Source organism: Anopheles aquasalis, chromosome 3, assembly GCF_943734665.1.
Source record: "Anopheles aquasalis chromosome 3, idAnoAquaMG_Q_19, whole genome shotgun sequence".
NCBI classification, from domain to species: Eukaryota; Metazoa; Arthropoda; class Insecta; order Diptera; family Culicidae; genus Anopheles; species Anopheles aquasalis.
The window spans coordinates 41,180,439-41,194,063 of NC_064878.1; positions in this window are offsets into that span (position 1 = coordinate 41,180,439).

Consider the following 13,625-nt stretch of genomic DNA (forward strand, 5'->3'; position numbering starts at 1 on the left):
ATACGACGATTGGAAAACATAAAACGATAAAACGATTGGAAAACGATATTTGACCAAAACGATAAAAGAAGTGCTGCCAGATTGTTGGTAAACGACCGGGGAAAAATACGAAATACGTGAACGGAACGAAAAACTCAGATTTTTTATGCACTAAAATCTACCGATTACAAGTAATTTAATGGCATAATTCGCGTATTTTAACAGAAATTATAGAAAATTGTTTGATCAAATCTTGTGCTCAACGTTTTCATTTGAAAACTGAAAATAGATATGCTAACTTTTTCACCTAGAACACACGATTATTTACTTAAAGCAGTGGTCTCAAACTCGCGGCCCGCGGGCCGCATGTGGCCCGCCAATCTATTTTGTGCGGCCCGCGGCCACATCCGCAGAATATATTTTAGATGTATTTGGTCATTAATTGTATGATTTTTGTCATTTTTTTTAATGCGAGGGTTGGAATTAAAGATTTGTGTTACATCTACAATGACAATAACGTACGAAAAATTGAAAAAAGAAAAAAAATTCTCAACATTTCAACATTCACCTCATAATGGTGCGGCCCGCGGACTCGCGGATTCCTACAACTGCGGCCCACTGCTTTGCTGATATTGTCCTCTGCGGCCCGCGTGCCTATATGAGTTTGAGACCCCTGACTTAAAGTAACTTTGTATAACATGGAGAATAGTTAAAGAACAGAAAGGAAAATACGAATAATATACGAATACGAAAGCGCCGCCAGAAAACAAATATTGCTCATCATCATCATCATCATCATCAAATAAACATCATTACTCTTAAATACAACATTTAGGCATTGATTGCTGCACGTATAGGAAGCGAGAGAAGTGGATTCCTGATAAGATAAGCCTACAATTGAATAAAGTAATCTGGCCTTCAAAAGTATGCTCGTAGTGCAACTTAATCGATATCCCGCCAGACCCACTTTTAGGGAAGTTCCTTCCTCTTTAGCCCGGTTCAAAAAAATCATTCCAGCTCAACTATCACTCCCTTTGCCCAATTTTGATAATTTTAATCGAACGGAAACTCCGGAGAGGCGTTTGAATTATTTTTGGAATCACATTATTCATAACTCTCGTCGCTTGCAGGCCCTTTAAGATGGCTCGATGAACGGTACCGCATGCTTCGGCAGTGAAATTCCCCAAAGCAATAATGAATACATTTTCTGCGCTGTCAATTGTGATGGAGAACACTGGAACAGCATCCAGTCGAGCTCGCTCGTGTGGTTCGGAATATGCCTCTTCTGTTTAGTGCTACCCCACCAACAATTGTATCCAAAAAGGCAGATCTCTAGCTGATGCCTGCAAGGTAAATCAACATTCATCTATGGCACAACATGGGTGCAAAATGACGCTGTATAATAAATGAATTAAAGTGAAATTAAAGACAGGTCCAATTACGACCACCAAGCAACAAGTGGCCACGGGGATCTGGTCCGGTGTGCGGTTACAGCGATGATCATTTAGGATGGTGCCTTTAATTTTAGCCCATATCCGACTTCTCTTTCGAGCTTCCAAGGAAAATCATTTACAACCGCACAGGTCATGCGCAGCCACGTGCACGACGTCGTTCACTACGCTATAGGAACGCACAAAAAGCCGGAACCCATTGAAAATCTGCCGGAACATCGTTGCGGAATGACTCAAACCGAAATAATTATCCTACTTTATTATTTTTAACCTTCGTTTGCTTCGGGGAAAAAAACACTCAGACAAATTTCTCCCGCTTTGAAATTCCAGCAAAAAATTACCATAAATTATAGCGAGCGTTCCAAGTAGCGCAGCGTCATATGGACGATTTCGTGGCTGGTGCGGCTTCTGTCTGGCGGAAGATTAGTTTGAACATAATTATCTACATCCAACTGTTTGCCGTTCACTCGAAGGTGACACGGGCAATGGTTTTTCGTTAATTTATTTATACATTATATGATTGGCATGAGCACCGGCGCCACCGTAGGGTGCTTTGAGATGGCCAACGAGTTCCTAGGAAAGGAGGAGTCTCCTTACTTTCACTGCCGGGTATTTGATTACTCGTCCAGCTAATTATCTGACTCAATTAACAGCCATCTTGAACAGCATCTCAACAACAACAACAACCTCAAACGTCGGTCAGCCGTGGCAAGGTTAATCCTCGAGCGAGTCGATTGCGAGCTACAAGTCCCACCACAAAACCGAGCAATAAGATGGATACAAAACTCGACTAAAACAACACCATCGGGGTTTCCGGGGTGCGAGCGCAACCAAGTTGCTACCATGTGCACGGGCCGGTTGAGCATAGTCCGGGTTGATATTGTTGTTCCATTAAAAAGTTACGCGAATTGATAGCGCCACCGCGGTGTCGTTGTGTTATAGCGGTGAACAACAACAGTAGCACCAGCAACCTCCGGCAGGGTCCGTTCCGAACGGCCAGCCATCCGGTACTGGCCCGACGGTGTGGGCCGAAAGTAAACAAACATCCGACGGGAAGCATGGCATTCCATTCGCTACTTCTTCTCTCTTTTCGGTGCTCTCTCTCTCTCTCCCCGACTCTCTCTACCGCTCGCCCCTTCGCTACACCACGTTTCGGTCGTTTATTTCTGCTGATTCTTCTCTGAGGTCGATGGAATGGCATTGAATCTTCTGCGGTGAACTGCGTGTGGCCATCGTGATATTGTTTTTTTGTTTTCGCTTCAACAACATCCACACCTTCTGGTGTCCATTCGATAAGATTCGTAAAGTTTCTCTTCACCACTCTCTCTCTCTCTCTCTCTCTCTCTCACACTCTCTTGCTCTCTCTTGCGCTCTCTCTTGTTCTCTGTGTCTTCGGGGGAACGGAAACAGATGTTCGCCCGAGCAACAGCCCGTGCCGAGCGTCCTCGTGCCATCCCGATGGAGGCGCCTAGTAGCGCACGCCGTGCACACCGCCCATTCGCGCCCATTCGCACGCCCTAGAGCACCGCGGGAAAGCTAAAACTCCGCTCACGGTTACTGATTTCATTCAGTCTTTCGAAGTAGCTTGCAGCGAGTGGTCGAGCGTGTGCAGTGTTGCTGTGTGTAGTGTGCCCAAAATCAACAACAACAAACACGACAACGGACGACGACTACGACGGCGTCGTGCTAGTGTCCACCAGACCGGAGCGACCGGCACTTGTCGTTGGAGTTTATGTTGGCCACATGGCCACAGGCATAGCGTTGCGGTGGCAGTGAGCAAAACAGTAAAAGTTAAGGTTCAGTGAGCCTCGAGTCGCGAGTTCCCGGAACACAGGGATTGTTGTTGTGTCTACCCCGCCACCGCCCCACCTCCAAGCTGCGAGTAATAAATTAGCTTCCCAAAATGGATTGCTCCCGGGTGGTATTACCTTGTGCCATCCAGTAGTGCGCGTGTGTGCGCTCATCCAGTGTGATCTGAATGCCGTGGTGACCACAATGTTGTGATTTGGCCGAAGGTTTCGTACGCGCCCGTGCATCCGATAATATCCGATACTCTCGGCTACATTCGCGGTTCACTCGCGAATTCTTCATCATCATCATCATCATCGTTAGTGTCATGGCCATCGTGGCCTAACATAACAAAGTGCAGCATATTTAGGGAAATTATTATCATCCTTGCGCTGTGTGGTGTGGTCGGATGGTGGTTGCATGCCGCCCATAATATCGGTTCCAAATCGGTGTCCCGTCAGTGATCCGCGGTGTGTGTCTGTGTGCTGCGCGTGGAAAGTGAAACGGTAGGTGGTGGCTCAAGGAAGCAGACGAAGCGATTACATGCATAGTTTTCCATAATTTGCCATATCGCTTGTGTTGGCGCGCGTGTGTCTCCGTGAGTGTGTGTTTGGAGCAGGAGTTCCAGGAAAACCGGGAACCAGCAGTCAACCCAAGGAGCGAGGAACAAATCGCGAAAGGAGAAAGAGAGCGTAAGTGTTGGCTGGAGAGACAGGCAGAGAGAGCGAGAGAGAGAGAGAGAGGGCTCGTACTTGGTACTTTCAGGATGTCAGGCGGAAAAGTGCCGCCCACGAAGTGGTGCAGCAGTGAAGTCAAAGCTCATCATTATGCTCTGCTGACGGTGGAAGATTGCATCCACACAGGCTGGCATGCAACGTGAGCATCGCACGTACATATCCGTATCCCGTGTCGGTTGCATGCTTGCCTCATGTGCTCACCATGTGCGGTTCGCGGTTACTGAGCTGATTGGGGCGTGAGGGGAGCGCATTATTGCTGATGTTTGCTGCATAACTTCATTGGCTACTGCCAGTCCTGCCAGGGGCGGGCCTTTGTTCCTTTTTTTCCAATCCCTTTCTTTTTGCCACCACAAATCCCCGTGGCGCCATCATCGTGAGGGCAAGAAGCCGGTCAAGGATTTATCACACCGATTCGCATGCAGCACTAGCTAATAGCTTTGTGCGATCAATGGAATCGTTTAATTATTTAACGAGTGCCAACTTCAAGTGGCATCACCGTGTGGCCTGTGTGTGCCAGCGGGATGTGCGCTACTTACAGCACACTTGCAAAGTGGTCTCCCTTGGGTCGACAGTAATTACATTTCTGTTGTCGTTATTAACTGACTGATTTTTTTAAATTTTTAGTCATGATTGGTCTGCAAACATATTCGACCCTTTGTAACAGTATCTCGTGATTTGATGGGAATTATTTTGTATGAATTCATGAATCTACGACCGCATATGTGTATATTGATGTACTGGGGTAACTTGGTAATACTTGGACGTGTCAGTGTTGGAATTTGATAAGGAAAATAATTGTTTATTTTTGCAAGGTAATGATTCCATTCCCGAAGATTGTGACGAAGCAATCGTGTTTATTCTTTAGCTCAATTTTTATCAAGAGGATAACATCGCTTATCTAGTGCCCAAATTCACAACTCCATTAATATAATAAACAAGCAATCTTTTTTTATTAATCTCTTGTTTTCCCGACCGACTTCGCTCTGTCTGTGAACGGGCGGGGGTTTATTTTGGACAGGAAAGAATAATATCAGTAGTAATAAGTGAATCTATTCAATCGTTTGGTCGCATTTGTGGTAAAAGCAATTCCAAAACCGGTCGCCGTGCTGGATAAAACGAAATGATTTAGCTCCGCTGCCAAAAAACCGATGATGGAGGCGCCAGGTAGCCGGTAAATTTCAAAGGTTTTTAATCGTAATTCAAACGAGTAAATAACCTAGGGATCTCAAACTCTATTATGTGGTGAATGTGGAAATGTTGAAAAATGTTTCTTCATTCAATTTTTCGACCAATACTGCCATTGCACATATTCAATCAATCTTCATGTCCAACGTATGCAAAGAATAAAATAAACATAGAACGCTGTCGTTTACCATCGATGAATTGATTTTTATTGTATTCCAGATTGATATCGAAATTTGAACATTAAATTTTATTTGCTTGATTGGTGTTGATTGAAAATTTAAAAATTGAATTGCTGTAACAAACCACCAACTTCATACTACAAGGAAAAAAATACATGCGTAATTCTTTCTTGAGGAAACAAAAATTTCTGTGCAGTGAAAATCATATTCCATAAGTGGATCTTATTTCTTAGTCGCGTGTTCCGTTCATTGTATATAATACTCAAGATTCCAATATTCACGTTGTCAAGCCCTGGGTGCTTTGTCAGGTGCAGGTGCGCTTGGTATCTCTGTTCGCAGATAATGGAGTCCCTATTTAATGTTCTCTTTAAAGGCACAGCGAAACATCTGTGGAGCCTTCTAGTAGGTTCAGGCTTACAATTTATTTGCTGGTGCTGCTGCTACTATTCCTCCTGATGAGCATTGTCGATTGTCTGTCCTAATAGCTTTCGCAACATCCGACCATCGATGGATTAGCATCCGGCAGAGCATACACATTAAAAATGCATCTCGCCACCAGCGTTTGATTGATGACATGGAACGCTGATCCCTTGTTGATGTTGCTATAAATGTTGCGAAAAGAACCATTTAAAAACAAAATCGCAAATTCACTCGACGAGTTGTGGTGCCAGATGTAAAACAATAGAACATGCGAGTTAAACAGACAGCTTGCCGACTTGCTGACAAACGGTCGGTCCTGATAACCGCTGTTCAGACAGCGAGCTAAGTAGCTTGTTAAGCCTTTACCCCTCTAGCTGCGACAACCGAGTTGTTGTGAGCTCACTTTAAGCCCTCCGGTGTTGGGGTTGAACCCACGGCCCAGTGCCTGACGCACTGACACGTGTACCAGGCAGCGCATTATGTTGAGCTGTGTAGTATGCTGTATGTTTAAACATGACGACAAAGAAAAAGAAAAGGAGATGGAAAATGAGAGGAAACACGAGGCCACATGTATTTGTTCATGCTGTATGCTGTGCCCCGTACCAGCGAGCGGCAACAAACATTGACTCACTCAAAGCATAAGCAGCCCCCGGTAGCGGACCTGGACAGCCGGCAAACCGAGTGTAATCCTGTGCCTGCGAATGCTGCTTTGAGGACCCTGTGTGTAAATGTGTCTGTATCCGCTGGTTCGCCAGACGCGTAGGTAATTAAAATAAATTTGAAGAAAAACAAACAGGTCAGCGAGCATACAAAAGCAAGTAGCATAACGCTTAGCACACGCCATCCACGGCCGTCCCGTGGATCCGTTATGCACGTTGTGGAAAGATAAAGCCTGCCAGTTAGTGAATTATGTGCCACGGCTGCGCTAGGCAATTTGAGTAAAACCTGAGCCTCGCTCATGTGTGAATGCGAGTTGAAACAATTTATTAGTATTAGTCACCTCACACCAGTCCGTCCGTCCGTCCGCCTGTCCCGCCAGCCCGTAATGGACCATTTTATGGTTGATTAGGGTGAAAAGGCCATCATTAAACTGTCCACCATCGGTCTGGCCGGGCTGTTAAATGTCGATAAAACTGACAGGTGATTGAGCGATGCAGTGTGCTGAAGCTGCAATCGCAATCAATTCTATTCTATCATGTCATTGAGGACTCTGCTACTGCTGGTGAGAATGCGCGTGTATGGTGTGTGGTTTTTAAACATTTTAATTAATGCCAGTCTATTCACCAAGTGCTGAATCGCCACCGCCGGCAACTGTGTCGGTGAGCCACGTTTGATGTGCTGGCCCATTTTCCCGAGCACTCCAGCGAAGCACTCCGGCAGAGGATGTCCTTCAGCCATTCCAGAAGCACCTTGAAGGGCCGTTTCATTACCGTTCACGGTACGGCAATCGACATGTGCGCGCATGTAACGGCTTTCCATTTCATGGCTGTGGCATTTGCTCGCTAACAGCTCTTCCCTGGACGGTATGTGTTTCAATTTTATTAACCCAAACATCGTGGGCCGAGGTGAAGCATACACATTCGACGAACTACAGTCGCCCTCCGCCAACAGACAGGCGGCCGCCTTTACGATAGCATTTTCATTTCCTTCGCCACCGTCCAATGGTATTTTTGGGAAGCAGACGCGAGTGAAATGGTCGAGATTCGTGGTCGGTTTTGATGCGCGATGAGATGCACACGTGGAACGCCATCACTTGAAACAGATATCTTTCGCACCGGTATAGCGGACGGACGGACGGTATAGACCTGCGGTGTGCTGCAATCGATACGTTCGCGTCTGCTGCCTTCAATCCGTGACGAGAGTTTGCGTTCCCTGGGCTCTTCCAGCTGATTCTGTGTTTATGCTGCGGTCCGGGTTTTATCCGAATCGAAGGATATGACGTACTGGAAAGTTGTTGCCAAGGGCCTGGCTGGCTTCTCGTCCTCGTTGTCGCTCACTGCAAGAGCAACGTTTGCAGCCACCAAGAGGCCAGTGCAATCGTTTCGGTAACGTGCTTGTGGTGCCTTCAGCAGCATATGAATGACGTTTGCTGACCGGTGAATAGGAGACTGTGCGACACCTCACCAAAACAGCAAGCAGCATTGTGTGTTGTGATTGTTTCGTAATACCGCATGTCACCGGACCACTCAATGGAACCCGCAAACAGAGTGTGTGCTACTGTTCTGCTCTGTTGCAATATCCCTCTGCTGCCTCTCCGAAATGGTGACCAAGGGTCCAATTATTTTCAGATTGTACTCACATCACTATCATAATTGGCATTTGGTACAATGGTATGCAGTCCTTATCAAACATATGCACCTTGTGGCCTCACAGAATACAAAGGAAACGGCAAGGTTTTCAGAGTGAAGAGGTTGCGGTGACAGGCATTCCAACAATGATGTCCTGATAACCATGTGGTTTGTGCAAACTATTTTATTCAGAATTCATTTCATTAAACGAAGATGACAATGGACTCACCACATCAATCGCTGGGACGTATTAGAAAGTTATGCAGGTGTTTGAACGTTATGCTGCTCCTATTTTGATGCATTAGCCCTGTGAAGTACCTGGAAAAGGATCATTGTCACGAGGTCCTTCATGCGAGAGTCCGTTGGCATGGGTATTTGGACACTACCACTCCCTTTTCGCAACCACTTTGGCAGCCGGTTTGGCAGTTATCGAGTTTCTATAAGAAGAAATGCTGACCAGCGAGTGAGCGAGCGAGCGAATGTGTCCATAAGATGCCTGCGGTGCTCATAAAACGCCTCACAGGATGGCAATGACCGTGGTCTGTCATCGACGCCACCATGACAGCACATATCAGTTGTCGGCGGAGCGGATGGTCAACCACCGGGGTCCTGTTCAACGTTCAATCACGGGGCATGCCCACCTGCGGACACATCATACACTCTATCTGTGTCTCGCTGGTACACTACATAACCACACGACCTACGCAATCATACCCGCCGGCGAGAGCCGCCACCTACACGTTTCGCCCATTAGGCCCCCGGGTGCGGATGACTGGAGCCAACCATTCATTCCACCAGCTGAGCGTGAAAAATGGAAAATCTCCTTCATTTTCCGGTGCGAGCGAGCATTAAGCGGAAGCCCATACATGGTCCGGATATTGACTTTTGGTGGTCGGTTCAATCCCTTTGTCAATGTGGTGAACGGTCTCGCTTAAAGAGTGATTCCATCGGAATCCTCGACGCGGTCGGGGAGGGGGGGGGGACGGGGTGGTAGTGCTCGATGTCATGCCTAATCCCTTCCAGATCAGTTTGCTTGATCGGCTTTCACCCGGTCCCACACTGGTACGCCCCTTGGCCGCCACGTCAAATGTCCTGGAACCTGTAGGGCGCACGCCACGCCACCAGCACGGCGACAATCGTCATGCGAAGTGGCACCATCCATGCTCCAAGGATCCATTGTATTCCGGGGGCCAAGAAGTTTACTTTTCTCCACCTTTCCGTCGCTCTAATCCTGTCGCCATTCGAGCGCGAAAGCGATCGATGGCGAACGTGATAAGCTCTGCTCGCCCTCTCGATACCATTACAGCTTCAACAATGCAATCATGCCGACGACGACGACGAGATGAGATGTGCAAAAAGTATCGCCACCCCCCCCCCCTTCCCCCCCCCCAAAAAGTACTCGTCCTTCCGCAGCCCACTGAAGAAACGAAACCGGCGGAATAAACGATGGCAGACGACTTAAGTAAACAATGTGGCCCTTGGCCCACTTTGATCCATCGAGACGAGCGAGCGAGTGAGCAGCCCTCAAGTTGGATGCTTAAAATGGCCGCTCGGTAACGCGCGCGCGCGCTCGTCAAGCGGTAAACGGAGGCACCTTATACACACCTAAGCACCGGGGAATCCATTTGCATCCCTCATCATCGTTGGCTGGGGCACCGCGGCGGTTAAAGCTTACACAATGTTTCCGGCAATCGATGCGACGGTCCGCGTCCGCGACTTCAAGTCCACTAGAAACGGGAGAGAGAGAGAGAGAAAGACGGGCGTCCACGAGCAGAAACTTAAATTGCTCCTTCCCGGGTGGCGGACAAAATCTAATTATTCAATTTTCCTTCACCGATCTTCGCTTCGCTGTTCCTGGACAAATTGCCCGACCATTTAAGGCTCAAGTCTCAGGGCTTAGTGTCCTGAGTACAACATCAACCAACCGGCGGGTGTACATTAGGTCCCGGTTACAGTACGGATTGAATTTGTGTAACAACGTTTGACTTGTCCACCGCCAAAGCGTCATGGTCCGAGCTATGAGTTAAAGTTGCAGCCTTCTCGTCAGTCTTGACCTACAGAGCGGAACCGCGAGCCAATCGGCCGATTTAAGAAGCTTTTTGGTCAATAAAAGAGAAAGATCCACGAGTCCAAGAGACGATTGCCATTCGCCCGTGAAAAAGGGCGCACGCCTAGCGCTTGGGTCAACTTCAAAGTGGCAAAAGATTAGCATCACTTGACGGTGGCGCGGTGTCCTCGTTCAGATCAGATGTTTAATTGCGTGATGAAATTTGTCTCGCACTTCGTCTCGCTACCTAGCTTCACCTCCCCTTCCACCACCACTGGACCACTGGACGGTCAATGCAAAAATCCAATTTCTCATGACCCGAAGTTCATTTGTTTCGGCGAGCATCGGTCGCCGGTCCGTTTGCCATTTCCGTTTTGCCGATTCACATCTACCCTACCGCCACCATTGCCGCGCGAAAGCCAAAGACCAACAGTGCAGAGGGAAAGTTTTTTCATTATTCATGCACATCCTGGCGACGAGGATGACAAACGAAAGACGAGCAACGCTCCAAACCGTACGGCATTCGTCACCGGCCGGCCGGCCGGCCGGCCGATCGGCGCCACTGACGCCTTCTTGTCAACCGATCATTAGACCATCCGCCATTCACCCGATTAGCTGTCGGCGGAGATTTCGCACCAGGTCAGGCCCCGTGGCCGAAGATTGATGTCGTGGGAGGGGAGTGGAGGGTGGGACAATCAAATGTAAAGCGATATTTAATGCCAACACGGACACCACAATTGGTTTTTGTGCCATCCGCCCCCGGGCACTCTGGGCACTGATCCCGTTCTGAGACGTTCTGTTCTCAGTTTGATTTGATAAGCTCCTCGTGATAGCGAAATGATTCGTCTGTTTGTGCGATTTACGGTGAATGAAAATGAAACAATAAATAGTCCCCCGATGTCACACCATTCATTGCAAATTACAGGCAATGCGCCAGCGGAACAAATTGAGAGTGAAATGCTTATCATGCTGGGAATCGCTTCCTTCGGACTCCCGGAAAGTAAAATATTCCAATCTTGTCCGGGAGCATAAATCGATGGTCCGTGGCCCCCTTGGAGGCGCATGAAGCACGTTTCATCTATCATTACTCATCATCATCATCATCATCATCATCATCATCTTCATGAACGTCATCAACCATGGGGCTACCGTTGTTTGGTAAACGTTGTTCGTCCCTTTTAGTTTATTCGATTCTTAATGAGAAGAAACAGCACCCTAAACAGGTTTGTGCGTGCGTGCGACCGACAGTTGGGCTTCGCAATGTCACGCGCACCTGTCCACTAGGCCGACCCCCCCGGGCCAAGCTCCACCTTTTGCCAACGATCACCGGACGATGGTCGATGGCCCTTCTCGTAACTAGCGTCGTATAAATCCATTCGCGACAATAAACAACATTAAAGCAGTGGCAGCAGCAGCAGCAAAGTGATTTCTTCGCCTTCCTTCTCCTTCTCTCTCCACCATTATGAAGCACGTGGGGGGCCAGGAATCAATGAGCACCGTTTGAGCACAACAGAAGCCCCTTATTCCGCTATTGATGATTGAACCCTTTCAGTCGGTGCACTCGCAATCGGAATCGGTTTTGATGCTTTAACGGAATACACGTTCGCGGTGTATCTCAAGAAGCATGCGCTCTCTCCAGCATGCCGGCAGGATGGCCTTCGTGTTTGGCCATCATTATTATGCTGCGCGGATCGTGTCCTTTCTTTTCGTTCGATTTCTTTTTTCTTCTTCTTCGTTTTTACGGCCTTTTGATGATTGCTGTGCACATCGGAATCGATCGGTAAATACGGGGTGGGGGTTGTGGTATGTGAGTTGAGTACTAACGGAATCCCGCGGTGGTGGCCGTTTTCCATGAATACAGCAACAGGATCAACCAAAAAATCAACAATAAAAAAGGGAGAGAGGGGTTCCTGGGGTGTCTGATGGAGTGCGGAAAACTATTTGCTGAAAAGGAATATTTTCTTTTTCTCTCTCTCTCTATCTGTGGTGCTGCTGCTCTGTGTGTTGGGAAAACTCGATCGCAATACTAAAGGGGGAAAAAACGGCAAACAACTGTGCCCTTTCGTTATCACACAACGGTAAAAGGATTTTCTGATGATTTTGGATCACCTTTCGCCATGGTTCCCCGACCGAAATGGGGCCTAGTTGTTCCGGTACTGAACCTGGTTCGAAAGAAACAAAATAAACACAACCCAGCATCGTTAGCCAGCTTTCGGTTTGTTCATGAAATTGCCAATGGAGGGCAGAGAGTTTTAATCTTGATTTTTACAAAAATCCAACCCATTGTCGGATGTTCGGCACGTGATCTCTGCCGGTAGACCAGTTCTATTCGGTTCGTTTCTGTGCGTGGCATAGTAATATTTGATTTGTGTTGGAATTTAATAACTCAATAATATTTTATTGGATTCAACAAGCAATCCAATCTCAACGACACGCCGTGGAGTTGCGCTGCTATGAATCCACAAAACTGAAACAAACAAACAAACTCTAGAACTCATAATGACCTAATGAACGAGCGTTCGTCGAAAAGGGGAGATTTGATTTTGGGAAATGAGAAACGTTTATTGGACCGCTCTTGATCGAACTAATTAAGCTGCTAACTGCAGCTCCCTGCGTTCGATGGTATCCGTTGGAAAATTGAAAACTTGCTATGGAGTTCATGAGATTGCCCTCGCGATGCTTGCAGCAATCTGCATACGATCTGGCTATTGCGAATTCGCGGAAAAAGCTCACGCAGCATTGTCGAGAGTCTAAACCTTTAGAGAAAAGAACATTCCTTTGTAACTATAGCCAGGTTTGTAAAAGAAATGTAGAAAAATCAGACACCGTTCTTTACAAGAACTAGAAGTTTGAAGGAACTGTTGCAAAGTCCACGAACATCATTAATATAAAAGTAATATCATCAAAAGCACGCTCACATTTTTAATTTTAAAAAAATTTATGCACATACCTCAAAGAAACCGCAGATCAAGTAAAATGCAATTATTTAAATGATTTAAAATCTCCCTTATCGCTACAACATGAGAGCTGTACATACATGATAAAGACACCATCAAACAAATAATTCCATAGAAAACCGAACCGCAATAATTACAATAAAAGCAAACAATACGAAAAAAGCTTTTTAAATACTGTGTCAGCTAATAGAAGACATGGATAACAGTTAGATAAGTGCAAAAAGGATACTGTTGAGTGTTGATATGATAAGTATTGTATGACACCTTTCAAATTTTTATGTATTAGTTTTTTCGCTTCAACTGAATATTCTTTGTCTTTATCGCCAAAACTGCGCTTTTACCCTTTTAAACATTTTAATTTTTAGTAAGACTATGGTCACCGTAAGTTTAAATGAACAAACGATAGCTTTCAGTAGCCGATTTCTTTAAATGAGAGAAAGATTTTAGGATTCCCCACTAAATTGTCTTTTTAGGAACAAAAGTTGACATTTTTAACTGTAGAAAAAATATGATATGTTATTTTTATGAGCAGTTACTTATTGCGATTTAAAGGTATTTCACTATATAACGAAATAACATATGTGGTTGTGAACC